This window comes from Carcharhinus amblyrhynchos, chromosome 24 (assembly GCF_965287045.1).
Source record: "Carcharhinus amblyrhynchos chromosome 24, sCarAmb.v2.hapA, whole genome shotgun sequence".
Lineage (NCBI taxonomy): Eukaryota > Metazoa > Chordata > Chondrichthyes > Carcharhiniformes > Carcharhinidae > Carcharhinus > Carcharhinus amblyrhynchos.
In genome coordinates, this window is record NC_137347.1 from 35,849,161 (window position 1) to 35,875,345 (window position 26,185).

General features: G+C 46.3%; 1 protein-coding gene across 1 annotated transcript in view; it reads left to right on the forward strand.

Moving 5' to 3' along the window:
* Positions 1-15,992: 15,992 nt before the first annotated feature.
* The window catches only part of luzp1 (leucine zipper protein 1), a 143,754-nt gene continuing 133,561 nt past the window's right edge, over positions 15,993-26,185 (forward strand). The window contains exon 1 of the mRNA XM_080211511.1: positions 15,993-16,249. The gene's annotated coding sequence lies outside the window, so the exon portion shown is untranslated. The remainder of the gene's footprint in view (positions 16,250-26,185) is intronic.

Here is a 26,185-nt window from a genome sequence, read left to right on the forward strand (position 1 = left end):
TAAATAAACTTTGTTTGATAAAAACTCCCTAGTGGCTCAGCTGAATTATATCTCATGCTTATCCTATCTGGCACGGTAGCACAGTGGTTAGCACTGCTGCCTCACAGCACCAGAGACCGGGATTTAATTCCAGCTTCAGGTCTCTGTCTGTGTGGATTCTGTACGTTCTTCCCGTGTCTGTGTGGGTTTCCTTCGCGTGCTCCGGTGCTAAAGACAGCCTCTGATCTTCGAGTAAGTGTTCTCCAAGGCGACCTTCATGACACACGACAACGCAGAATCGCTGAGCAAAAACTGATAACCAAGTTGTGCCCACATGAGGATGGCTTCAACCGGGATTTTGGGCTCATGTCACATTATGTGTAATCCCCACGACATGCCTGGGCTTGCAAAATCTCACTAACTATCCTGGCTGGAGACAATTCAATGCCTCTATAACCTGTGCTTAACCCTCTCTCCACTCACATTGTCTGCACTCGTAAAAACTTGATTACCTGTAAAGACTCGCATTCCAACCATTATCTTGTAAATTGAGATTGTGTCTATATATGCCCTGTTTGTGAACACAACTCTTCACTCACCTGAAGAAGGAGTGACTTTCCAAAAGCTTGTGCAACCAAATAAACCTGTTGGACTTTAACCTGGTGTTGTGAGACTTACGGTGCCTACCCCAGTCCAACGCCAGCATCTCCACATCACCGCATTACCAGCAGGATGGAGTTGCATCAGAGAGGGTGCAGAGGAGATTCCCAATCCTGCTGTCAGGATAGGAAAATTGCAGCTATGGGGAAAGATTGGATTGGCTGGGATTGCCTCTTTGAATCATAGAATCATAGAACCCTACAGTGCAGAAAAAGGCCCTTCGGCCCATATCCCTACACATTTACCCACTAATCCCTCTAACCTAAGCATCCCAGGACACTAAGGGGCAATTTTTTTAGTGTGGCCAATCAACCTAACCCACACATCCTTGGACTGTGGGAGGAAACAGGAGTGCCCGGAAGAAACCCACACAGACACGAGGAGAATGTGCAATCTCCACACAGACAGTGACCCGAGCCAGGAATCGAACCCAGGTCCCTGGAGCTGTGAAGCAGCAGTGCTAACCCACTGTGCTACCGTGCCACCCTTTGGACCAAGGAGTCTGAGGGAAGGCACAAACTGTGAGGGGCCTGGACAGAGAGGAAAGAAAGAGCCTAACTACCTCAGCAGAGAGGCCTGTAGATTTAAAGCGATTGAGAGAAAGATTAGGGGGGAGGTGCAGGAAGGTTTTTATCAACAAGAAGGTGGTAGGGGTGTCAAACTCACTGTCTGAAAGGATAGTGGAGGCAGGAACTCTCAACTCATTTAAAGGTGCATGGGATTGTATCTCAAGTGCTGCAACTTTCAGGGGGGACTGCAGACCGGATGCTGCAAAGTGGGATGAGGGGGAGGTTGGGGGGGTGGGGGGAGCGACTGGTTAATCATTCAGCGCAGATACAACGTGCAAAGTGGCCTCTTTCTGTTCCATGAACTTTCCACGATTCTAAATGATCCATTCTCGAACACAGAATCTCAGTGCTGAATCTGTACTATTCTCGTGTTTACTTTGTCTGCGCCGAGTTAGTCAAATCCTCATCAAAGCTTTCCTTATCCCTGCGTTTCAATGGAATGCTTATCAAATTCTTCAAATGGTATTTGCAGCAGCAACCCTGTGGGTTTAGGATTAGATCAAAGGCTTTGTGTTCTCACCTGTGTTTAGCCAGCCTTCTCTATTCATGGCTTATCTCCAACTTACAAAGAAGATTCTCAGTTCATCTGGCACTTTTGGATAAGGTTACCATGTGAGAGGGAATAACCAAAGACCCAGGGACAAGTGCAAGAATAGCTAAAGGAGGGCATCCAATAGGCCAGAACATCCAAAATAGGCAACAAGATCAGGACGGCTGTGAAATAAATTACGGCATGAAATGTTTCTCCACGTACGCTTGTGACAAAAGGAAAGATGAAACTACCCAAAGAACTTTTGTTAAGCAGTAAAGAAACAAGTATTTTAAATGTTCATGGATAAAACATTGGCCAGCATTCTTCCTGAAGAATTCCCAGCGACAACTTAGGGAACAGAAGGAGGCCATTCAGCACCTCTGATATCCAATTTGATCATGGCTGACCCATACCTCAACTCCCTTTACCCATCCTTGCCCATTATTCAAATCATAGAATCCTACAGTCCAGAAGAAGGCCATTCGGCCCATCAAGTCTGCACCGACCACAAACCCACCCAGACCCTAACCCCACGCATTTACCCTAGTTAGACTCCCTGACACTAATGGGCAATTTACCATGGTCAACCCACACGTACATCTTTGGAGTGTGGGAGGAAACTGGAGCACCCGTAGGAAACCCACGCAGATACGGGGAGAACATGCAGACTCCACACAGACAGCGACCCGAGCCGGGAATCGAACTTGAGGTGTTGTGAGGCAGCAGTGCTAACCACTGTGTCACCATGCTGCCCACAAAATTCCTTAATACTTTTATCAAACAAAATCGATCAATCTCAGTCCTGAACATTTGGAATTGACACTTTTTAAGGAGCGTGTTTTAGATTTCTATGAGCCTTTCTGTGGAAAAATTGCTTCCTGATATAAATTCTGAATAACCCAACTCTAATTTTTGGATTGTATCCTTTCATCTAGATTCTCACGCCAGGGGAAGTAGTTTCTCTATACCTTCCCAGTTGAATCGCTTCATTATTTTAAAAACCTCTTTTAGATCATCTTCCAAACTTCTATCTACAGTCCAGGTAGAACAATCCAGGGCAATGCAACCTGACTCATAATTTAACATTTTTTGGCCAGGATACTGGAGAGAATGGTCCTTTGAATAATGCAATGGGATCTTTTTCTTTCATTCATTTATGGGATATGCATGTCACTGGCTAGGCCAGTATTTATTGCCCATCCCTAGTTGCCCTTTGAGAAAGTGGTGGTGAGCTGCCTTCTAGAATTGCTGCAATCTATGTGGGTTGACCCACAATGCCATTAGGGAGGAAATTTCAGGATTTTGACCCAGCGACTGCGAAGGAATGGCGATATTCTTTGGATCTCAAACAATGACGAGACACAGTACAGGAAACAGTTAGAGAATCTGGTGAACTCATGCAGTGAAAATAATTTCTCCCTCAATCTCAACAAAATGAAGAAGATTGTCATTGACTTCAGAAGGTGCAGTGGGGTACACGTCTCAATGGGGACGAAGTTGAAATGGTCGAAAGCTTCAAGTTTCTAGGTGTTCAGATCACCAACAACCTGTCCTGGTCCCTCCATGACGACACTATAATTAAGAAAGCCCATCAACACTTTACTTTCTCAGAAGACTAAGGAAATTTGGCATGTCAGCTACAGCTCTCACCAACTTCTAAGAATGCACGACAGAAAGCTTTCTTTCTGGTTGAATCACAGCTTGGTATGGCTCCTGCTCTGTCCAAGACTGCAAGAAACTATAAAATGTCATGAATGAAGCCCAGTCCATCATGCAAACCAGCTTCCCATCCATTGACGCGTCTACACTTCCCATTGCCTCGGAAAAGCAGCCAGCATAATCAAGGACCCCACCCATCCCAGGCAAACTCTCTTCCACCTTCTTCCATTGGGAAAAAGATACAAAAGTCTGAAGTCACGTACCAACCAACTCAAAAACCACTTCTTCCCTGCTGTCATCAGACTTTTGAATAGACCAATCCTGCACTAAGTTGATCTTTCTCTACACCTTAGCTATGACTGTATCACTACATTCTGCACTCTTTCCTTTCCTTCCCTATGTACAGTATGCTTTGTCTGTGTAGCAAGAAAGAAACAACACTTTTGTTGTATTCTAATACAGATTACAATACTAAATTAAATCAAATCAAATCAAATCAAATCAAATATATTTCCAAGTTAGGATGGAAGGGAAACTTGGTGTTCCCACGTATCTGCTGCCCTGTCCTAGATGGAAGTGGTCTTGGGTTTGGAAGGTGCTGTCTACGGATCTTTGGTGAACTTTACACCTTCCTGACAGGCAGATAGGTCACCTGTTCAATGTCACATCCAAAGGACAGCACCCCCGGCAGTGCAGCACTCCCACAGTCCTGACCAGGAGCTCTGCAGAGCATTGTAAAACATGGGACTTGCAGCCACAGCAACCAAGAAAAGCAATGTGATGATGAGAACTCCCAATGTTGGGAATCAGTAGCCGGATATACAATTGGTAGCTGGTACCAGACTAAACTTAGGAAAGCATCAACTAATTGATAGACCACTAATGTCCTTCGGGGAAGGAAATCTGCCATCCTTACCTGGCCTGGCCTACATGTGACTCCAGAGACCCAGCAATGTGGTTGACTCTCAACTGTCCTTGGGCAACTAGGGATGGGCAATAAATGCTGGCCAGCCAGCGACACCCATGTCCCATGAATGAATAAGAAAAAGATTGGCTACATCTAGGAGTGTAAGACTGATTGTGGCCGAACAAATTCGGTTGTGTTTGTTTTAAATATAAGGACAAACTGAGAGTAATGAAACATTTTCCCAGGGGAGCCTGAGCACTCCCCAGATTGATAGCTTCCTGTCCAGATTGGGTTCTCGGGATTCGATCCTAAACCTGTCCCGAGCTGTAAGGGTTTCCTTCACTCCAGGATTAATATCGGAAAGATTCCAGGAATTAAAGGAAGATTCGAAATAAATTGTGGACTTTTTTTTATGACCTTTGAACATCTTTATTTATCAGTTAGAATGATTCCGGAAATGGGGAAATAGGAACCAACAGTTCAGATGGAGGCAGATGGTCATATGATGAAATCTCCAGGAATATGTCCAACCTGAGTGGTTCCATTGGAACATTCATTAAGGAATCTGCCCACCTCTGCAAACCTTTTAGCAGACTATGTGCTAATTTGCATCGTTTACAAAGAACCATCACCAGGATGTTTGTCATCCCAGATCCATAGAATATGACTAAGATTCATTCACTCATTGCGGGACCCTTCGACACACATTGCAAAGGAGGCTTTTCTCTTTTTCTCTTTTGTTGCCCTCTTGACTATCCCATTCCACCCAGCGACAGTCAAGCTGATAACTCATTGTAAATGTTCAATATGTTTCGCATCAGTCACACAATACAACAACCACTTGGATTTGTATAGCAACTGTAATGTGATGCGACATTTCACGTGAGCATGATGAAGAAACACCAAGCCACCTATAGAGATATGAGGGCAAATGATCAGTAATTTCTTCAAAGATATGTAGTATCAGCGCATGTGCAGTGGCACCCTCAGCACTATGCTGCCGGCCTCTCCAGCGGGAATAGGCCCTGAGTTTTAGAGTGATTCACGCTAGGGCTCTCTGTGGTGCACAGAGTGTGGGAGATTCATTGTGAAAATCCCACTGAAAAAGTGGGATTTACCCCAGTTTTCTTGCGAATTTGACATTTAGGACGTTTTTGGGAGAATCCTACCCCATGATTTGAATTTTCCCATTATTTGTTTGGAGGAAATGTCTGTTCCTCCAGGACTGAATGTCAGACAGGTTGTTTGATAATTTGACAACAAGAGGATTTATCCTCACATTTAAAAGAGGGAAGGTGAAGAGATACATACTTTACATTGTATTACAGTATTCTGGAGATGAGTGCATGCGAATGGGTGAAGAGTCAATGGGACATTATTGAACCTGTGGGTACAATGGATGCCTACCTGACGGAATATTTGTTGATTGACTCTGAGGTTTTGTGGACTGATGATATTTCCCAGATATTGGGACCAGGCAAGATGAAATGCAATGTCTTACCTATCCCGTGCATTCCACTGACCATCTCCTTTGCTGGTTGAAGGATGCTCGCTTTGTAGAAGGTAGCTGCCACATTTGCCTTCCAAAGGAATTTACCATATTTGATTTATTATTGTGCAAAGTATTGTTTCTTGCGTGCTATACAGACAAAGCCTACTGTTCATAGAGTACATAGGGGAGAAGGAAAGGAGACAGTGCAGAATATAGTGTTACAGTTACCAATAGGATGAAGAGAAAGATCAGCTTAATATATGGTAGGTCCATTCAAAAGTTGGATGGCAGCAGGGAAGAAGCTGTTCTTGAGTTGGTTGGTACATGATCTCAGACTTCAGTATCTTTTACCCAATGGAAGATGGTGGAAGAGAGTGTATCTGGAGTAAGTGGGGTCATTGATTATGATGGCTGCTTCTCCGAGGCAGTGGAAAGTGTAAATGGAGTCAATGGACGGGAGGCTAGTTTGAGTGATGGACTGAGCTACATTCACAGCCCTTTGTGTTTTCTTGTGGTCTTGGTCAGAATAGGAGCCATACCAAGCTGCGATACATCTGGAAATGATGATTTCTATGGTGCATCTGTACCAATTGGTGAGAGTCATACTGGACATGCCAAATTTCCTTAGCCTCCTGAGAAAGTTGAGGCACTAGTGGACTTTCTTAACTATAGCATCAGCGAGGAGGGACCATGACAGGTTGTTGCTCATCTGGACGCCTAGAAACTTGAAGCTCTTAACCATTTCTACTTCATCAACGTTGATGTAGACAGGGGTATGTCCTCCACTATGCTTCCTGAAGTCGATGACTATCTCTTTCGTTTTGTTGACATTGAGGGAGAGATTATCGTCATCGCAGCCAGTTCACCAGATTCTCTATCCCTTTCCTGTACTCCACCTCATCATTGTTTGAGATCGGACCCACTATGGTGGTGTCATCAACAAAATTGAAAATGTAGTTGGAGTGAAATTTGGCCACACAGTCGTAAGTGTACAAGGAGAGTAGTAAATTATATGTAAAGTGTTTTGAGACATTTTGGAGTCATGACAAATTTTTAGAATATATTTTTAATTCAAAATAAAATATCATGGATAACATTTTTGATTTGATTTATTATTGTCATGTATTAGTATACAGTGTAAAGTATTGTTTCTTACACGCTCTACAGACAAAGCATACCATATGTGGAGAAGGAAAGGAGAGGGTACAGAATGTAGTGTTACAGTTAATATATAGGGTATAGAGAAAGATCAACTTAATGTGAGGTCGGGCCATTCAAAGGTCTGACGGCAGCAGGGAAGAAGCTGTTCTTGAGTCAGTTGGTGTGTGATCTCAGGCTTTTGTATCTTTTTCCTGATGGAAGAGATTGTAACAGAGCACTGTTAAAGAGTTGGAAAGAGTTAGAATAGAGTGTCAGGAGCATAGAACGAGAATAAAAGATAGAATTAGAGGGTATGCTGGGCACAGCTGGGCAAGAAGTCACCTCACTCCAGCACCATCTTGGATGAATGAACTGGCCTTTGTCCTTGGCTGCGTGTTGGTCTGAGTTTTAGTGCAATCGTTCAGTCTCCCTCCTTCTATCCTCAGCCCCAGACAGAAGCAGATTTTGAGTCTGTTATTTTGTGGAATGTAATTCCTTCTGCTTGACTGCTTACTGTTGACAGGAGCATGGAAATTATCCACAGAATGTAGCTTTTCCGTCTGATCTTCCGTGTTGACAGCTCAAGAATTTAGATTTAAGCTCTTTGATCGATGGGCCTTTATCAGGATTAAAGGGCCAGCCCGTGAACATTTCAGATGTTTACTTAACTGTGTATTAATGCAGGATAAAGAAAGGGTTTAACTTGACTGGAATAACTATTAAATACAACAACTTGCATTTACATCATGCCTTCAACACAGTGAAATGTGCAAAGACACTTCAAAGGAGCATTAAGAAATGAAACTGACACCAAACTACAAAAGGGATGTTATAACAGGTGACCAAACACTTGATCAAAGAGGTTGATTTTAAGCAGTTTCTTGTGTCAGATGGGTGTACCTTTAAGACAGGTTTTTAAAAAAATTATGCAGTTTACAGCTTCAGCGATGTCATTGGGGTGGAGCTACGCTGTAGCAGTCAGCTGGTAGGGTTTTCAGTTTCCTTTGTGGCAGTCAGGTAATTGAGTTTTTTCCTTTGGGCTTCCAGTTTCATTTTGGACAGTGTGTGTTTGGAATCACTTAAACAGCAAGCAAAGAAGTAGTATCTTTCTCTCCCTGTGCTTTCCCTTTGTTTGGTTCTGCCTTTACGAAGCCATGTTTTGGGAAACAGATTTGACTACAACCTCTTCTGAGTTTCTTCACAAGAGATTTTCATCATCCATCCCAGGAGGCTGGATTCCTGTAACAAGTCAACATTACCCTATGCTGTATTATGCTTATTTGGAGAGTTTTGTGTATTGGATGTTGGCTTTGGTTGGAACACATTAGAGATATTTCCTTAAGAGTGGCTATTGTGTTTCTTGTTTGTAATTGTTAAAAGTTCTTGCTCATTGTCTTACTATACATATCAACAATATTCTTAATTAAACTTTGCTTTTGATAAAAGCTCCTTGTGGGTCAGTTGATTCACACCTGGAGTGAAATCTGTCAAGCTCATCCTAGCCAAATTCAACGTAAAACATTACAGGTCAGACAAGCTTCATAGAACACCTTGAAGTATCCAGCCTGGCTTGTAACAATTGAAGGAAGAGACAGAGGGGTGGGAATGTTTCGGGAGAGAGATTCCAGATCTAAGTGGGGCCGAGTGAATAGCTTTAGACATACAAAGGGCAGCATGAAGAAAGCGGGTAGTACGCAAGGGCCGGATTTTGAAGAATCATAGAATACCTACAGTGCAGAAGGAGGCCATTCGGCCCATCAAGCCTGCACTGACAGCAATCCCACCCAGGCCCTATCCCCATAACCCCACATATTTACCCTGCCAGTCCTCCTGACACTAACGGACAATTTAGCATGGCCAATCCACCTAACCCACGCATCTTTGGGTTGAGGGAGGAAACCAGGGGGCACCTGGAGGAATCCCACATAGACAAGGGGAGAAAGTGCAAACTCCACACAATAGTGACCCAAGGTTGGAATTGAACCCGGGGGTGGGGGGTATGTGGGGGTCCCTGGTTCTGCCAGGCAGCAGTGCTAACCTCTGTGTAACCGTGCCAGCCCAAAGAATGCAGAGTTCCGGGTGTGCCGGAGAGCTGGACGAGGTTACAAAGTTAGAAGGTTAATTATAGAGCTGAGACTATGAAGTGACACATTAAAACAGAAGGTACTTTATTCCCTGACGTTGGTAACACAGAATTTGCATGTCATTCTGAAAGGGAAGCCATCAATATGTCAGGCTGTAGCAGCTGAATTGTTGAAACAACTAAATAAAGGTTAGATTTCATATCCATGATGCCAATAGTTTCACTTTGGTATAAATAATTTCTAAATGGTTCAGAAGCGATACTAATCTCACCAGAACTGAAATCTCCAAATAACACTTAAGTGATTTGATTTGATTTGATTCGATTTATCATTGTCACATGTATTAGCATCCAGTGAAAAGTATTGTTTCTTATTCACAGAAAAGGAAACAAGAGAGTGCAGAATGTAATGTTACAGTCATAGCTTGGGTGTAGAGAAAGATCAGCTTAATGCAAGCTAGGTCCATTCAAAAGTCTGATGGCAGAAGGGAAGAAGCTGTTCTTGAGTTGGTTGGTACGTGACCTCAGGCTTTTGTATCTTTTTCTCGACGGAAGAAGGTAGAAGAGAGATGCATGGGGTCTTTAATTATGCTGCTTTGCTGAGGCAGCGGGAAGTGTAGTCAGTGTCAATGGATGGGAGGCTGGTTTGCGTGATGGATTGGGCTACATTCACGACCTTTTGTAGTTTCTTGCAGTCTTGGGCAGAGCAGGAACCATTCCAAGCTGTGATACAACCAGAAAGAATGCTTTCTCTGGTGCATCTGTAAAAGTTGGTGAAAGTCATAGCTGACTTGCAAACTTTCCTTAGTCTGCTGAGAAAACAGAGGCGTTGGTGGGTTTTCTTAACTATAGTGTTGGCATGGGGGGACCTGGACAGCTTGTTGGTGATCTAGACACCTAAAAACCTGAAGTTTTCAACCATTTCTACTTTGTCCCCATTGATATAGACAAGAACATATTCTCCTTTACACTTCCCGAAGTCAATGACAATCTCCTTCGTTTTGTTGACATTGAGAGAGAGATTATTGTCATCATACCAGTTCACTAGATTCTTATCTCATTCCTGTACTCTATCTCGTCATTGGGATCCACTACGATGGACATTAGCAAGCTTGAAAATCGAATTGGAGGGGAATTTGGCCACGCAGTCATAAGTGTATAAGGAGTATAGTAGGGGGCTGAGAACACAGCCCTGTTGGACACCAGTGTTGAGGATGATCGTGGAGGAGGTGTTGTTGCCTATCCTTACAGATTGTGATCTGTGGGTTAGGAAGTTCAGGATCCAGTCGCAGAGGGAGAAGCCATGGCCCAGGGCATGGAGTTTGGAGATGAGTTTCATTGGAATAATGGTGTTGAAGGCTGAGCTGTAGTCAATAAATAGCTATCTGACATTGGTGTCCTTGCTACCTAGGTGTTCCAGGGTTGAGCGCAGAGCCAGAGAGATAGCGTCTGCTGTGGACCTGTTGCGGCGGTAGGCAAACTGTCATAGATCCGGGTAGTCCGGGAGGCTGGAACTGATTTGTGCCATGACTAACCTTTCGAAGTACTTCACAATGATGGATTTCGCAGCCACCAGTTGATAGTCAATAAAGAGAAAGTGAGAGAAAGATGCTGCTTCTTAGGTTGCTGTTAAAGTGCTTCCAAACACACAGAATTTAACCATCCTTTGGGTGAAAACATTTCTCCTCAACCTCAAACAGAAACAGAAAACGCTGGAAAACCTCGGCAGGTCTGACAGCATCTGCGGAGAGAATAGAGCAACATTTGAAGCCTCAGTGAGATTTTCCAACATTTTCTGTTTTTGTTTCAGATTCCAGCATCCGCAGTAACTTGCTTTCTCTTTGCTGTCTGGCTTTTCTTTAGTACTGGGGTGATGGTTGTCTTCTTAAACCAGATCAGAATCTCAGATTGTTGTAAAGTGACAGGTAAATCTATTTGCATAATTATTCATTACTTGGGGCACAGTTTTGGACAGGTTCGGGGGCAAATTAGTGGTAGGAGTGGAAATTGGCAGTCGAAACAGGGTAAATTTACACCCCAGCAAGAGGCCATACGGCCCATTCTGTTTGTGCTGATCAAAAAATCGAGACATGTCCATACTAATCCCAGTTACTAGCCCTTGGTTTGTCACCATGCTGATGACGGCACTTCAAATATATTTTAAAAGCAATGGTGGCTTCTGCCTCCACCACCCTTTCAGGCAGTGAATTTGAGAATTTAATCATCCTTCGGGAGAAAATATTTCTCCTCAACCTCAAACAGAAGCAGAAAATGCTGAAAAACCTCAGCGGGTGTGACAGCATCTGGAGAGAGAATAGTGCCAACATTTCCAACATTTTCTGTTTTTGTTTCAGTTTCCAGCATCCGCAGTAATTTGCTTTTACCTCCTGCCTGTTGTTCTCTTTGCTAACAAAAGTAGGTTCCTCTTATCCACTCCACCCAGGGCAGCATGGTGGCATAGTGGTTAACATTGCTGCCTCACAGCGCCAGGGTCCCAGGTTCAATTCCGGCCTTGGGTCTATGTGGAGTTTACACAGAGGCCAGAATTGAACCTGGGACCCAGGCGCTGTGAGGCAGCAACGTTAACCATCTGTGTGGCGTTCATACTTTCTCCCTGTGTCTACGTGGGTTTTCTCTGGGTGCTCCAGTTTCCTACGCAGCCCAAAGTTATGTGCATTGGCCATGCTAAATTGCCCCTTAGAATCCAAAGATGTGTGGTGGCACAGTGGTTAGCAATACTGCTTCATAATGCCAGGGACCTGGGTTCGATCCCCGTCTAGGGTCACTGTCTGTGCGGAGTTTGCATGTTCTCCTCATTTCTGTGTGGGTTTGCTCCAGTTTTCTCCCACAGTCCAAAGACAGACTAGTTACGTTGATTGGCTACGCTAAATTCTCCCTCAGTGTACCCAAGCAGGCGCCGGAGTGTGGCGACTAGGGGATTTTCACAGTAACTTCATTATAGTGTTAATGTAAGCCTATTTGCGACGCTAGTAAATAAACTTTAAACTTCTAAATGACCTTCTTCTACACTGTAGGGATTCTGTAATTCTATGATTATATAAGGTATAACAGGCAGTACTGATATCAGAGGAGTTACCAGGAAGTGCCTGTAGTTTGAAACTGACCTTTACAGTAAAGGGGAAAGGAATCTCATATCAAAAGCATTTAGATTCTTTGATATGCTAAGACACTTTTATGTCATTAACATTCAGTTAGCTGTGAGCAAGCAACTTTTCTTTCTTGTTCGCAATCCATTGTGTAAACCAGTAAAAGCCAACAGCATTTTAGACATTGGGGAAAACTACAGTCTAAGGTTGTTGTATCAAGAGGAGGAGAAACTGTGTAAAACCCTCGAGCGTTTGACATGAATTGTAAATTGTAATCTGTAATTGCCTTGTCACACACTGTATCAGGAGGAATTGAAGTGTGTTGCACTTTATGGAATACCACATTTGAAATATAATTGAGTTTGAAAATAGGCAAGTCATGTTGAAGCTCTATAGTTAGGCCGCGCTTGGAATATTGTGCTCAATTCTGGTCGCCACACTACCAGGAGGATGTGAAGGCTTTGGAGAGGGTACAGAAAAGATCTACCAGGAGGTTGCCTGGTATGGAGAGTATTAGCTACGAGGAGAGGTTGGAGAAACTTGGTTCGTTCTCACTGGAATGACAAAGGTTGAGGGGCAACTTGATAGAAGTCTACAAGATTATAAGAGGCATGGACAGAGTGGATAGTCAGAAGCTTTTTCCCAGGGTGGAAGAGTCAATTACTAGGAGGCACAGAGTTTAAGGTGCAAGGGGCACCTTTAAAGGACATGTACGAGGCAAGCTTTTTACACAGAGGGCTGGAATTCACCACTGGGGGAGGTAGTGGAAGCAGATACGATAGTAAGTTTTAAGGGGCATCTGGATAAATACATGAATAGGATGGGAATGGAAGAATATGGTTCCCAGAAGGGTAGAGGGTTTTAGTTTAGTCGGGCAGCATGGTCGGTACAGGCTTGGAGGGCTGAAGGGCCTGTTCCTGTGCTGTCATTTTCTTTGTCCTTTGTTCTTTTTTCTATACTGACTTTGCAGAGTTACACATTCTCTCCGTGTCTGTGTGGGTTTCCTCCAGGTGCTCTGCTTTCCTCCCACAGTCCGAAAGGTGTGCTGGTTAGGTGCTTTGGCCATGCTAAATTCTCCCTCAGTGTACCCGAAAAGATGCAGGAGTGTGACAACTAGGGGATTTTCACAGTAACTTCATTGCAGTGTGAATGTAAGCATACTTGTGACACTAATAAGTAAACTTTAAACTTTCAGGTAGTGAGTTCCAGATTCCCAACACCTTGAGCAACATAGTGGTACAGTGGTTAGCATTGCTGCCTTACAGCGCTGGAGACCTGGGTTCAATTCCGGTTTGGATGACTGTGAAGTTTGCACATTCTCCCCACGTCTACGTGGATTTCCGTCGAGTGCTCCAGTTTCATCCCACAGTCCAAAGATGTGTAGGTGAGGGGGAATAGCCATGGTAAATGTGGGGGGTTACGGGGGGTAGTGCAGGGGGAGGGAATAGGTGGGGTGTTCTTTCAGTGAGTTTGGTGCACTCAATGTGCTGAATGGCCTCTTCTGCACTGTCAGAGTCGTGTTCTCTGGGTGAAAAAGTTCTTTCTTCACAGAGCAGGAAGCCCAGGTCTGATTTCCCTTTCAGTCTGTGTTGCACACTGACTAGAGATGGAAAAAGCAAAATAAAAGTCACGCAACATTGTTGCTCCTGGTCACAATACAGTCATAGAATCATAGAGGTTTACAGCATGGAAACAGGCCCTTCAGCCCAACTTCTCCATGCTTCCCTGTTTTAACCACTAAGCTGGTCCCAACTTCCTGTGTTTGGCCCATATCCCTCTATACCCATCTTACTCATTAACTGTCTAAATGCTTTTTAAAATTGTACCCGCCTCTACTACTGCCTCTGGCAGTTTGTTCCAGACACTCACCACCCTCTGAGTGAAAAAATTGCCCCTTTGGACCCTTTTGTATCTCTCCCCTCTCACAAATCTATGCCCTCTGGTTTTAGACTGCCCTCTCTTTGGGAAATGATGTTGACTATCCACCTTATCTGTGCCCCTCGTTATTTTATACACCTCTATACGATCACCCTAAGCTTCCTACACTCCAGGGGAGAAAGGTCCCAGTCTATCCAGTCTCTCCTTATAACTCAAACCATTAAGTCCCAGTAGCATCCTAGTGAATCTTTTCTGCATTCTTCTAGTTTAATAATATCCTTTCTATAATAGTGACCAGATGATCCCTGTGGGAAAGTGTAAGGATGCAGATGTTAGATCTGGACATGTCTGGGTGTGATGCCTTTACAGTCAAAGAGCTGGCTGAAGCTTACTGCATGGATTTACAACAGAAAACCAGCTAATTTTGGAGTGAGAGTGGGGAAGAGGTTACTGGGGATGTTAGTGCTTTATAACTTATGAACTCCATCATGAGTCAATATCTTCAGGAGTGGGATAAAAAAGCATAGTAAGGAGTCTCTCAACACCAGGTTAAAATCCAACAGGTTTATTTGGTAACACAAGCTTTCAGAGCACTGCCCCTTCATCATTCACTGGGAGTTGGGACCTGTGTGTGTGAGAAAGAGACACACTGAATGTGTGTGAGAGAAAGAGAGAGACTGAGTGTATGTGAGAAAGAGACTGCGAGAGAGAAAGGGAGAGACTGTAATGTGTGTGAGAGAGAAAGAGGGAGACTGAGTGTGTGACTGTGTGACAGAGAAAGAGGGTGTGTTTGAGAGAGAGACTGAGTGTGTGTGAGAGAGACTGAATGTGAGAGAGTGTGTTTGAGAGAGTGTGTGAGAGAGAAACTGAGTGTGTGTGTGAGAGAGAGAGACTGAGTGTGTGTGAGAGAGAGAGAGAGACTGAGTGTGTGAGAGAGACCTGGTGTTGAGAGACTGAGTGTGTGAGAGAAAGAGAGAGACTGAGTGTGTGAGAGAAAGAGAGAGACTGAGTGTGTGAGAGAGACCTGGTGTTGAGAGACTTCTTACTGTGCCACCACAGTCTAACGCTGGCATCTCCACATCAGGGATAAAAAGGAGCAGAACGTTTGAACGGAGGGGAAAGTTGAAGATATAACAAAAGTAGGAGTGAATCCTTACAGCAGACATTTTGTTAGAGGAACCTGAACAAGTACAAGTTGTGCGGGGGGAGGAATACAAAATCACTGTGCCCATTCTTCACTCCTGTCCAATACAAACCAGTGTAACACGGTTAAACAGTGACAAACATGTGCTGAAGTCCCTTTATTGTCCACCCCAGTTCTGTGAGGCTTCTTTTTATCCCCCAGTTGGGGCTGGGGGGGGGGGAGGAGGTTTGTGAAGGAGGAGAGAGGGGTATTGTTCAGGATTTACAACAGCATCCTGTGATTGCCACAGGATTAGGCAAATTCCACTGGGCCGAGAGAGTCTCTTAAATTCCCCTGCCCCCTTCCTCCCTCCTAACTCCCTTGTGGAAATGTCGGCTGATTCCCGGCTGGAGGCTGCCTCTGGGTAACAAGGAAGGATCTTGACGAAAGGCTTCCTTTAGAACATATTAAAGTCCAGGGCAAGTAAGGCTGAGACTGTGTCAACCCCAGTGTAACTCAGTAGAACTACTCACCCTTAAATTCAGTCTAGGGGAAAAAGTTGTCGCAAACTAAGGAGTGGCAATGACTTTACTAAAAAAAAATGTTTCGGGAATGAATGAGCTTCCTCTTTGCTGGTGTGTGTCTGGGAGACATGTACTGTACTGGTTTTAAAGTGTTGGGGAAACAATGGCGTGAGAACTGAGTGGTTTCACTCCCCTCCCCCTTCCCTCTTTAAACAGCTTCATTGCTTCCGAGTGGAGTTGCTGAGACCTGCCCCAGTCTCTGTGTTTGCTGGAATCCCTCCGGCACCGCCTTCTCCAAAGCAAAAGTACTCCGGCTCCTGCCCCATATATGGCCATGGAATGACATCAGCTTCAGGAGGCTGTGCTGCCCTGGTGGGGTAAATCCTACCTTTCATTGTCAGCGCATACATTCCTCTTCCCGGGGAGAGAGAGAAAGAGAGAGAGGGAGAGGGAATGTGATGGTCAAAATCCCTGCACAAAGCAGGGGGGTAGGGTGGCAGTAACAGTGGAGAGGATACAGAGGGAGAGTTGGAAGAACACAGCTACTAGGGAGTTTGCTGCTTCTGCCATGGACTCTGTAACCTACAGCACCAAAGGTAAGAGAACGTGGCTTTTCACTCCACTGGGAGTTGGGACCTGTGCGTGTGAGAGAGAAAAAGAGAGAGTGTGTGTGTGAGAGAGAGAGAGACTGTGTGTGTGAGAATGGGGGAGAAAGGTTGAGAGGGAGACTGAGTGTGAGAGAGACTGTAAGTGTGTGTGTGTTCCCAAGCAGGAAAGGCTTCCCGACTTGGTTTTCCGTTGGTATTGGAAGGGGGGGGAGGAGAATTGATCGGGACAGAGAGACGCAGAGGGTAAGGTGAGGACAGAGAGAGCAAGATCCACAGACACACACCCACCCCCACACACAGCAAGATAAAGGCGGAGAACAAGACAGAAAGAGAGGAACCGAGGGAGGAAAAGAGAGTAGGACAGAAAGAAGGGAAGGCGAGAGAGAGAGAGAGAGAGCAGGGCAGACTGAAGAGAGAGAGAGAGAGAGAACAGGGCAGACTGAAGGGAGAGAGAGAGAACAGGGCAGACTGAAGGGAGAGAGAGAGAGAGAGAGAACAGGGCAGACTGAAGGGAGAGAGAGAGAGAACAGGGCAGACTGAAGGGAGAGAGAGAGAGAGAGAACAGGGCAGACTGAAGGGAGAGAGAGAGAGAGAGAGAGCAGGGCAGACTGAAGGGAGGGAGAGAGAGAGAGAACAGGGCAGACTGAAGGGGGGGAGAGAGAGAGAACAGGGCAGACTGAAGGGAGAGAGAGAGAACAGGGCAGACTGAAGGGAGAGAGAGAGAGAGAGAGAACAGGGCAGACTGAAGGGAGAGAGAGAGAGAACAGGGCAGACTGAAGGGAGGGAGAGAGAGAGAACAGGGCAGACTGAAGGGAGGGAGAGAGAGAGAGAGAACAGGGCAGACTGAAGGGAGGGAGAGAGAGAGAGAGAACAGGGCAGACTGAAGGGAGGGAGAGAGAGAGAGAGAACAGGGCAGACTGAAGGGAGGGAGAGAGAGAGAGAGAACAGGGCAGACTGAAGGGAGGGAGAGAGAGAGAGAGAACAGGGCAGACTGAAGGGAGGGAGAGAGAGAGAGAGAACAGGGCAGACTGAAGGGAGAGAGAGAGAGAGAACAGGGCAGACTGAAGGGGGAGAGAGAGAGAGAGAGAACAGGGCAGACTGAAGAGAGGGGGAGAGAGAGAGAGAGAGAACAGGGCAGACTGAAGGGAGGGAGAGAGAGAGAGAGAACAGGGCAGACTGAAGAGAGGGAGAGAGAGAGAGAGAACAGGGCAGACTGAAGAGAGGGAGAGAGAGAGAGAGAACAGGGCAGACTGAAGAGAGGGAGAGAGAGAGAGAGAACAGGGCAGACTGAAGAGAGGGAGAGAGAGAGAGAGAACAGGGCAGACTGAAGAGAGGGAGAGAGAGAGAGAGAACAGGGCAGACTGAAGAGAGGGAGAGAGAGAGAGAACAGGGCAGACTGAAGGGAGAGAGAGAGAACAGGGCAGACTGAAGGGAGAGAGAGAGAACAGGGCAGACTGAAGGGAGGGAGAGAGAGAGAACAGGGCAGACTGAAGGGAGAGAGAGAGAGAACAGGGCAGACTGAAGGGAGAGAGAGAGAGAACAGGGCAGACTGAAGGGAAGGCGAGAGGGAAAAAAACATCAGGACACAAAAGGAAGATGGGAGAAAGATAGAGCGAGCAGGACAGAGGAGAGAGAGAGATCAGGACAGATGGGAAGGACAGAGAGCGGGACAGACAAAGGAAAGAGAGGGAGAGAGAGAAAGGGGGGAAGGAGAGCGAGCAGGACTGAGAAACTGTCAAGAAGAGTGCGAGTAAGCAGGAGAGAGAGACAGGCAGACGGGGAGTGAGCAGGACAGAGATATGGATAGACAGCTCAGAAGCAGGTCATTCAGCCCTTAGCAGTATATACGAGTGCTTATGATGTCTTTTCCCAGATTTCCTCTTTCTAAATCTCCCCTGCAGGAACCACCCACCTCCCCTGCAGGAATCTCCCACTTTGTGCTCTAACCTGCCCCCACCATGGTGCTCCAAAACCCCCTCTTCACACTGCACCTCTCCATTCCTTTCGCCCTCAAATTCCCTTGTATGTATCTTCACTTCAGCCACTCCCTGTAGGAGAGAGTTCCAGTTTCGCATCCTTCTTTGGGTAAAGATATTTGTCTGGAATTCCCTTGTAGATTTCTTGGTGACTCTCCTGTACAGATGGCCTCTTGATCTGATCTTCGCCACAAGAGAAAACAATCTCTGTCCAATCTATTGAAACCCTTCACGTTTTAAACACCCCAGTGCAAGCAGCCCTCGATCTTCTCTTCTCAAGTCACAAGTGATCCAACCTGGCAATCCTTTCCTGATGTGTATACCACGAAAGCAAGATAGAGGGACAGATCACGGGGTAGATCAGGAGGAAGAGACCGAGAATAGAACTGATAAGAAGAGCAAGAATAGGAGAATCGTAGAATCCCTACAGGGCAGAAGGAGGCCATTCAGCCCATCTAGTCTGCGTCAACAACAATCCCACCCAGCCCCTATCCTCATTACTCCTGTCAGTCCTCCTGACACTAAGAGGCAATTTAGCATGGCCTATTCACCTAACCCACACGTTTTTGGACTGTGGGAGGAAACCGGAGCACCCAGAGGAAACCCACGCAGGTACGGGGAGAATGTGCAAACTGCACAGACAGTCACCCAAGACCGGAATTGAAGCCGGGTCCCTGGCACTGTGAGGCAGCAATGCTAATCACTGTGCTACCATGCTGTTGGGAAGAGGAGAAGGCAGGACAGAGAGAGAGAGAGAGAGAGATTTGGACAGAGATAGAGAGTGCAAGAATAGGACAGAGAGAGAACAGGACAGAGGGAGAGAATGTGTCTGAGAAGCTGCGGGATAAGAACATAAGAACATAAGAAATAGGAGCAGGAGTAGGCCATCTAGCCCTTCGAGCCTGCCCCGCCATTCAATAAGATCATGGCTGATCTGTTGTGGCTCAGTTCCACTTTCCCGCCCTCTCCCCATAACCCTTAATCCCCTCTCTTATCAAGAACCCATCAACCCGCTTCTTAAAAATATTTAGCGAGGCAGCCTCCACCACTTCAACGGGCAGAGAATTCCAGAGATTCACCACCCTTTGAGTGAAGAAGTTCCTCCTCAACTCTGTTCTAAACCGCCTCCCCTTTATCTTGAGGCTGTGCCCCCTAGTCCTACTGTCTTTTTTGAGATGGGTCTTGCAGTAAATGGTCAGATGTCTCTGCGGCTGTTCATGCAGTGGTTTTGATACCCTCACTCTCAAACTACTGAGGGGGCAAGAGGGAACTTGCTTGTTGTTGGATAATTCTTTGCACCAACTGTGACAAGAGAAATTCTTCATAATTCTTGTGTTTCATAAAAGGGGTTAGAAATCCTTGCTGTGAGCATTTAAGCAATGAGGCATCGTACGTGTGTATATGGTGTGGTGTGCGAGTTTGTTCTTATCAGCTGCAAACTCTCCTGTCTCTCCCTGCTGCTGCTGAGGTGATTTTCATTCGCGTGAAATGGAGGAGGGAAGGAAAATAACGTCCTCAGCGATTTGGGTCCTAACGTGAAGCTGGTGAGAGGTTTGAGGAATATCCTTGCACAAGTGCTTTTTGTTGGGATGTCCTTTTCCAGGCAGTTTCAGATCACTCACTGGATTGCAATAACCTTGATAGACTCTCATGTGGTTTCCACCACCCCCCAACTCCGATCTTGTGTTGTTACGCAGGCATCGAATTACTGCAAAAATAGATACATTTCAGAAAACAAGATCATAAAGAAATGATAGAAGTCTGGTGGCGAGTAGAGCACTGTGATACTGATACTGACTGCGACAGGAGCTAGCTAAAGGCTGCTGTCACAGTGAAGGGAGCTCAAATATGAAAGTCTTTCATCTGTGATTACTTTCATCAGAATTACTTCTGGCTCAGAATAATAAAAAAGCTCAGGGAGATCTTTTTACTCCAAAGCATCCGGTGACCAGCCTGTGTGCTCTGTTTACCGAGCTGCTCTCCATTGCCTGGCGACAGAGTATTCTCAGCAAAGGGCTGGCACAAAGGTGGTGTTGGGGTGGCTCAGTGTTGTAACGTAGCTGCTGAATCTCCCCAGTGTGTCGGGTGGCACGGTGGTTAGCGCGACTGCCTCACGGCGCCAGGGATCCGGCTTCAATTCCAGCCTCGTGTCACTGTGTGTGTGGAGTCTGCACATTCTCCTCGTGTCTGCGTGGGTTTCCTCCAGGTGCTCGGGTTTCCTCCAAAGATGTGTAGGTTAGTTTAATTGGCCATGCTAGATTGTCCCTCAGTATCAGGGAGATTGACAGGGTAAATATGTGGGGTTATGGGGATAGGATCTGAGTGGGGCTGTTGTTGGTGCAGATTTGATGGACCAAATGGCCTCCTTCTGCACTGTAGGGCTTCTTTGGTTCTAATGATTTCAAGGGATGTACTTCTAAGACTGTATAAGGCTCTGGTCAGACCCCGTTTGGAGTACTGAGAGCAGTTTTAGGCCCCATATCTAAGGAAGGATGTGCTGGCCCTGGAAACAGTCCAGAGGAGGTTCATCCCTGGGATGAGAGCTTGTCGTATGAGGAACAGTTGAAGACTCTGGGTCTGTACCCATTGGAGTTTAGAAGGATGGGGGGGATCTTACTGAAACTTACAGGATATGGCAAGACCTGGATAGAGTGGACGTGGAGAGGATGTTTCCACTAGTAGGAAAAGCTAGAACCAGAGGGCACAACCTCAGGCTAAAGGGGACGATCCTTTAAAACAGAGATGAGGAGGAATTTCTTCAGCCAGAGAGTGGTGAATCTGTGGAACTCTTTGCCAGAGAAGGCTGTGGAGGCCAGGTCATTGAGTGTCTTTAAGACAGAGATAGCTAGGCCCTTGATTAATAAGGGGATCAGGGGTTATGAGAAGAAGGCGAGAGAATGGGAGAGAGAAAAATGTCAGCCATGATTGAATGGTGGAGCAGACTTGATGGGCCGAGTGGCCTAATTCTGCTCCTATCTCTTATGGTCTTAATGTGTCATGGGTAACTGGACTGAAGGAAAACCAGTTTTTTTTTAATTTAGCAGTAGCGTAATTTCCATCTGACGTAAACTTATCCAACCGTGTAGAATCATACAGCTAATTATGGATTGTCAGTGATTGTCAGGGCAGAGATGGGCCCGAAATGTATGGAGTTAACTGATGGTTAATCTGATTCCCTACAATAGGCTGCCTTGTATAATTTACCTGTCTCTTGCACTCATTGGCAAAATAATGGATTCAGCCCCACCTCCCTCCCCCCAGGCTGACCTTTGAACTAAACACTACTAAATTTTCAATTGCTTTGGCTACCAACAACATTCTCTTGATTGTCTCAGTTGGTTGGATGCATACAGGCAGTGGATTCTTATCTCTCTTCCTCTCTCCATGTCTTTTCCTTCCATCGTACCCCCTGCCCCCAGCTACCGTCCAGCACCTCACTGGCTGCTCTTTGTTACTGATCCTGGAGCATCAGCGCACGATTCAACTGCAGGGAGGTATCATTGTGGAGTCTGATCGTGCTGGCACCAAGTCTACACAAACCATGCCCTTTCCTGCCACTCTGGCTGGGTAGCGAAGGAACAGAAACTCACCAGTTTGTTTCTGGGGCGTCTCGGATTCAAGATCAGTGAAGGCAGAGAGCATGGCATTGCGCTCTCAAATCACCAAGATCTGTACCACTCAGTTCTGGAACTGGGCAGGGCTATTTCCATTGTTCCACCTAGAGGAGAGGGGGCACAGTTTGGCCCACACTGCGAATAGAGCCAAAGAATGTCTACAGATCAGAAGGAGGCCATTTGGCCCATAGAGTCTGCACCAACCCTCCAAAGAGCATCCCAGGAACCAAGCATGTCCATCATAACTAATCCACCTAACCTGCACACTAGGGACATTTTAACATGGCCAATCCACCTAACCTGCACACCTTTGGAGTGTGGGAGGAAACCAGAGCACCCGGAAGAAACCCACACAAATGCACAGAGAAGATGCAGACTCTGCACAGACAGTGACCCAAGCTGGGAATTGAACCCAGGTCCCTAGCGCTGTGAGGCAGCAGTGCTAACCACTGTGCCACCGTGCTGTATCATTCAGTAGAACAACATTCTGTGAAATGATCCATAACACAGAGACAGCCAGATAATACACATAGCTATCTCATTAATTGAAACAAAAACTAAACAGGCACCATATAAATGGTGGCACAGTAGTTAACACTGCTGCCTCACAGCGCCATGGACCGAGGTTCGATTCCGGCCTTGGGTGACTGTCTGTGTGGACTTTGCACATTCTCCCCGTGTCTGCATGGGTTTCCTCTGGGTGCTCCAGTTTCCTCCCACAGTCCAAAGATGTGCAGGTTGGGTGGATTGGCCATGCTAAATTGCCCCTAGATTAGGTGGATTAGCAATGGTAAATGTGGGGGGTTATGGGACAAGGATCTAGGTGTGTTGGCCATGCTAAAATGTCCCCAGTGTATAGGTTAGGTAGATCAGTTGTGATGGATGTGCTGGATTGCGAGGACGGGGCAGCGGCGTGGGTGGGATGTTCCATCAGAGAGTTGGTGTAGGCTTGATGGGCTGAATGGCCTCTTCCTGCACTGTAGGGATTCAATAATTCAATGAGATGCCTTGCAGGAAATGTAATGTTGATCTGGAGTTGTATATCAGCGCAGGCCTAAACTTGGCACAAGTCATACATTATGAATAGACTGAATGTTTTGATGTGTTCACTTGGTAGCAGTAACCTTTACTTCAGATCTCTGCTGACAATAGATTTTGCTTACTGATGTTTGCAGTATTTCTCCCAAGGCCAAGTCAAATGTTTTTTTTGATGGAGAGCTAAGCTTCCATTTTGAAATAGCTCCAAAGGCACTACATGGAGTGTTTTCCTCCGAGGCCTCTAAACGGGACATTTGGTTGTTTTATGAGCTTTCTGGCTCCTGTTGTCATCTGTTGCTGGCTCTTTACCTGTTGCAAATCTTCGAAAAGCTGGCAGTGCACCCAACAAAAATGATTTGCATTTACTGTAGTGCCTTTTAACATAGCGAAACGCCCCAAGGTAGTTAACAGAATCGTTATCGATAATATCAAAAAAAAACAGCAAACCACAGGAGGTGACATCTGCACAGCTGGGTGTAAGTTTGGTTAAAGGGTTGGGGTCTTTAAGAGCATCTTTAAGGAGGAGAGTGAGGCGAAGAGTTTGCCTAGAGTAGCATGGTCCTTTGGAACAGGCCATTGGCTTGCATGATGGATACCTATGTACTGCACATTTCTCCATGTACATTTTTTACTTGGTTGGGGCTGACTTAAAATGAAGGATTTTACAGCCAGCAGGAGTTTTGGTAATAGTTTTGATCACCTGGATCAGTGGAATTTTCCTGGATATACTATTCCCTCAGACTGGCCTGGGTTTAGTTGTTATATTTTCTACCCCTCCCCTCTCCCAGAAGATCATCTTATTTATTGATTAGTGTCACCAAGTAAGGCTTGCATTAACACTGCAATGAAGTTACTGTGAAAATCCCCTAGTAGCCACACTTTGGCCTGTTTGGGTACATTGAGGGAGAACTTAGCATGGTCAATGCACCTAACCAGCATGTAGAAACCCTCCTTTGCAGAAGGAGTCCATTCAGCCCATCAAGCCTACACCAATCAGTCCCACCCGGGCACTAACCACACAACCTCGCATATTTACCCTGCTAATCCCCCGATGCTAAGGGGAATTTGGCATGGCCAATCCGTCTAACCCGCACATCTTTCGGATTATGGGAGGAAACCAGAACATCCGGGGGAAACCCACGCAGACATGGGGAGAATGTGCAAACTCCACTCAGTGACTCAAGCTGGGAATCGAGCATGGGTCCCTTGCGCTGTGAGGCAACAGTGTTAACAACCGTACTGCCCCTCTGGTTTTTGGTGGGATGGGGAGTGTCTTTATTGTCAAACAAAAATGACCTCGGTTGTGTGGGACTGGCTGGTTGGATTGCAGGTCGTTTTACCTGTCTGTCTTTGATCACGGGTTGGTGGGGAGCCCATGTGACTTTTTAACCTGGCATCCGCAGTCTGCGTTTTCCTGGAGGGTTTTGGGAGCAGGAATTGTCAGGCTCCCACCCCCACCTCCACCCCACACCCCACACCCCACCATGAGGGAGAACAGCTCACATCACAGGCCATGGCTCCACAGACTGACTCAGCACAGGACTAGTTGAGCTACACAATGGCGGGGAAGAGGGGGCGGAGGACCCTCATGTATGTCAGCCATGGCTCAGCTGGAAGCATACTTGCCTCAGAGCCAGAAGATTCTGGGTTCAAGTCCCACTCCAGGGCTTGGGCAGAACAATACAAGGTTCACAGGCCGGCATCACCTTCCAGCTATGTCTACCCTCCTGGGGAGATCTACATGGCACTATTCTGAGGGAGAGCAGGGGGAGGGAGTTATCCCCAACATCCTGGTCAATATTTATCTCTCAAAAAACAGTGCCAACGTCACATTGCTGCTTGTGGGAGCTTGCTGTGCATAAAATTGGCTGTTGTGTTTCCCACACTGGGCTGGTGACTACACTCCAAAAGTATTTGATTTGCTGAAAACAAATGTGAATCTTTTTTTCTTCCAAATGACTTCCGTCAGTGTGATGTTTTGCACAATGCAAAAGGCAGATTCCACATCCTTGATGCTGTTGGCCCAAACCAAAAAGCAACTCTGCGTCATCTTGTGCACGATAACGGTATGCGGTTACAGGAGGCAGAGGTTAATGGTCACTGGCCATCACGTTCTCTTCGAAGCTGTGAACTCTGCATCTCCGTTTAATGCCACTTCCGAATCGAATTTACTGCCCGCGTAATCATTTGGCTATCAGGGAATGAGCGGGCGTGTATTTGTCCTGGGGTTTTACCACCTCCGGTGCTTGTTCTGGACAGATATTTTTGAATTAATTATTGGGGCCTGGTGGCAGGAGAAGCGGAAATATATTTTTTTTAATTGATATTCTCCCCCACTCCGGGGGAGACTCTGATGCTCGTTGTCAAGTGGGGCCTGTGGGAGCCAGTCTTCGTTTACCTGGCCTGTCTCACTGAGCTATCCAACTGTGGGAGTGGCTGAACTTTTCTAACTCTGTGTCGCCGACTCGTGTCGGGAGATTTTGGATTAGATTTGTAACTAGTGTGGTTGAGAATTTGTGGGTTTTTTTTGCCATCCCTTGACCTTCGGAACTGACACCAACTAGCCCCCTCCCCAACCCCAATCCCCACCCTCGCTCTCTCCCACTCTACGCAATGAGCTGAATAAAATGGACTTGAAGCCACAAAATGATTCCTCGTTGATCTTCACCGTCCAGGCAGAGTGTTTACATCGAGCCACCAGGAAAGCTTGACAAACGGGTGGCACAGTGGTTAGCACCGCTGCCTCACAGCGCCAGAGACCCAGGTTCAATTCCCATCTCAGGTCACTGGACTGTGTGGAGTTTGCACGTTCTCCTCGTGTCTGCGTGGGTTTCTTCCGGGTGCTCCACTTTCCTCCCGCGGGCCAAAGATGTGCGGGTTAGGTTGATTGGCCGTGATGAATTGGGTCTCGTGTCAGAGGGATTAGCAGGGTAAATGTATGGGATTATGGGAATAGGGCCTGGGTGGGATGCGGTATGGACTCGATGGGCCAAATGGCCTCCTGTACTGTAGGGATTCTCTGATCTTTCTATGGATCCTATCAAAGTTCGCATTATCAGGGGCATACCTGGGGCATTTGCCACCCCCACTGTTATATCAAACTGGCTGTAATCTGATTGGTGGTGAACTGCGTGGGACTGCGCAGTTCGGGGTGTGATCGACTCTGCAATGTCACTGACGGGCCTTCCACGGGCACAGGGGCCCTCGCTGCTTCTGGAGTGTTACAGAGTCAGTGCGACTTGAAATCAGAACTCGAGCCAAGTTGTAGTTTGCTGTGGAATTTTTCTGAGGGTTTG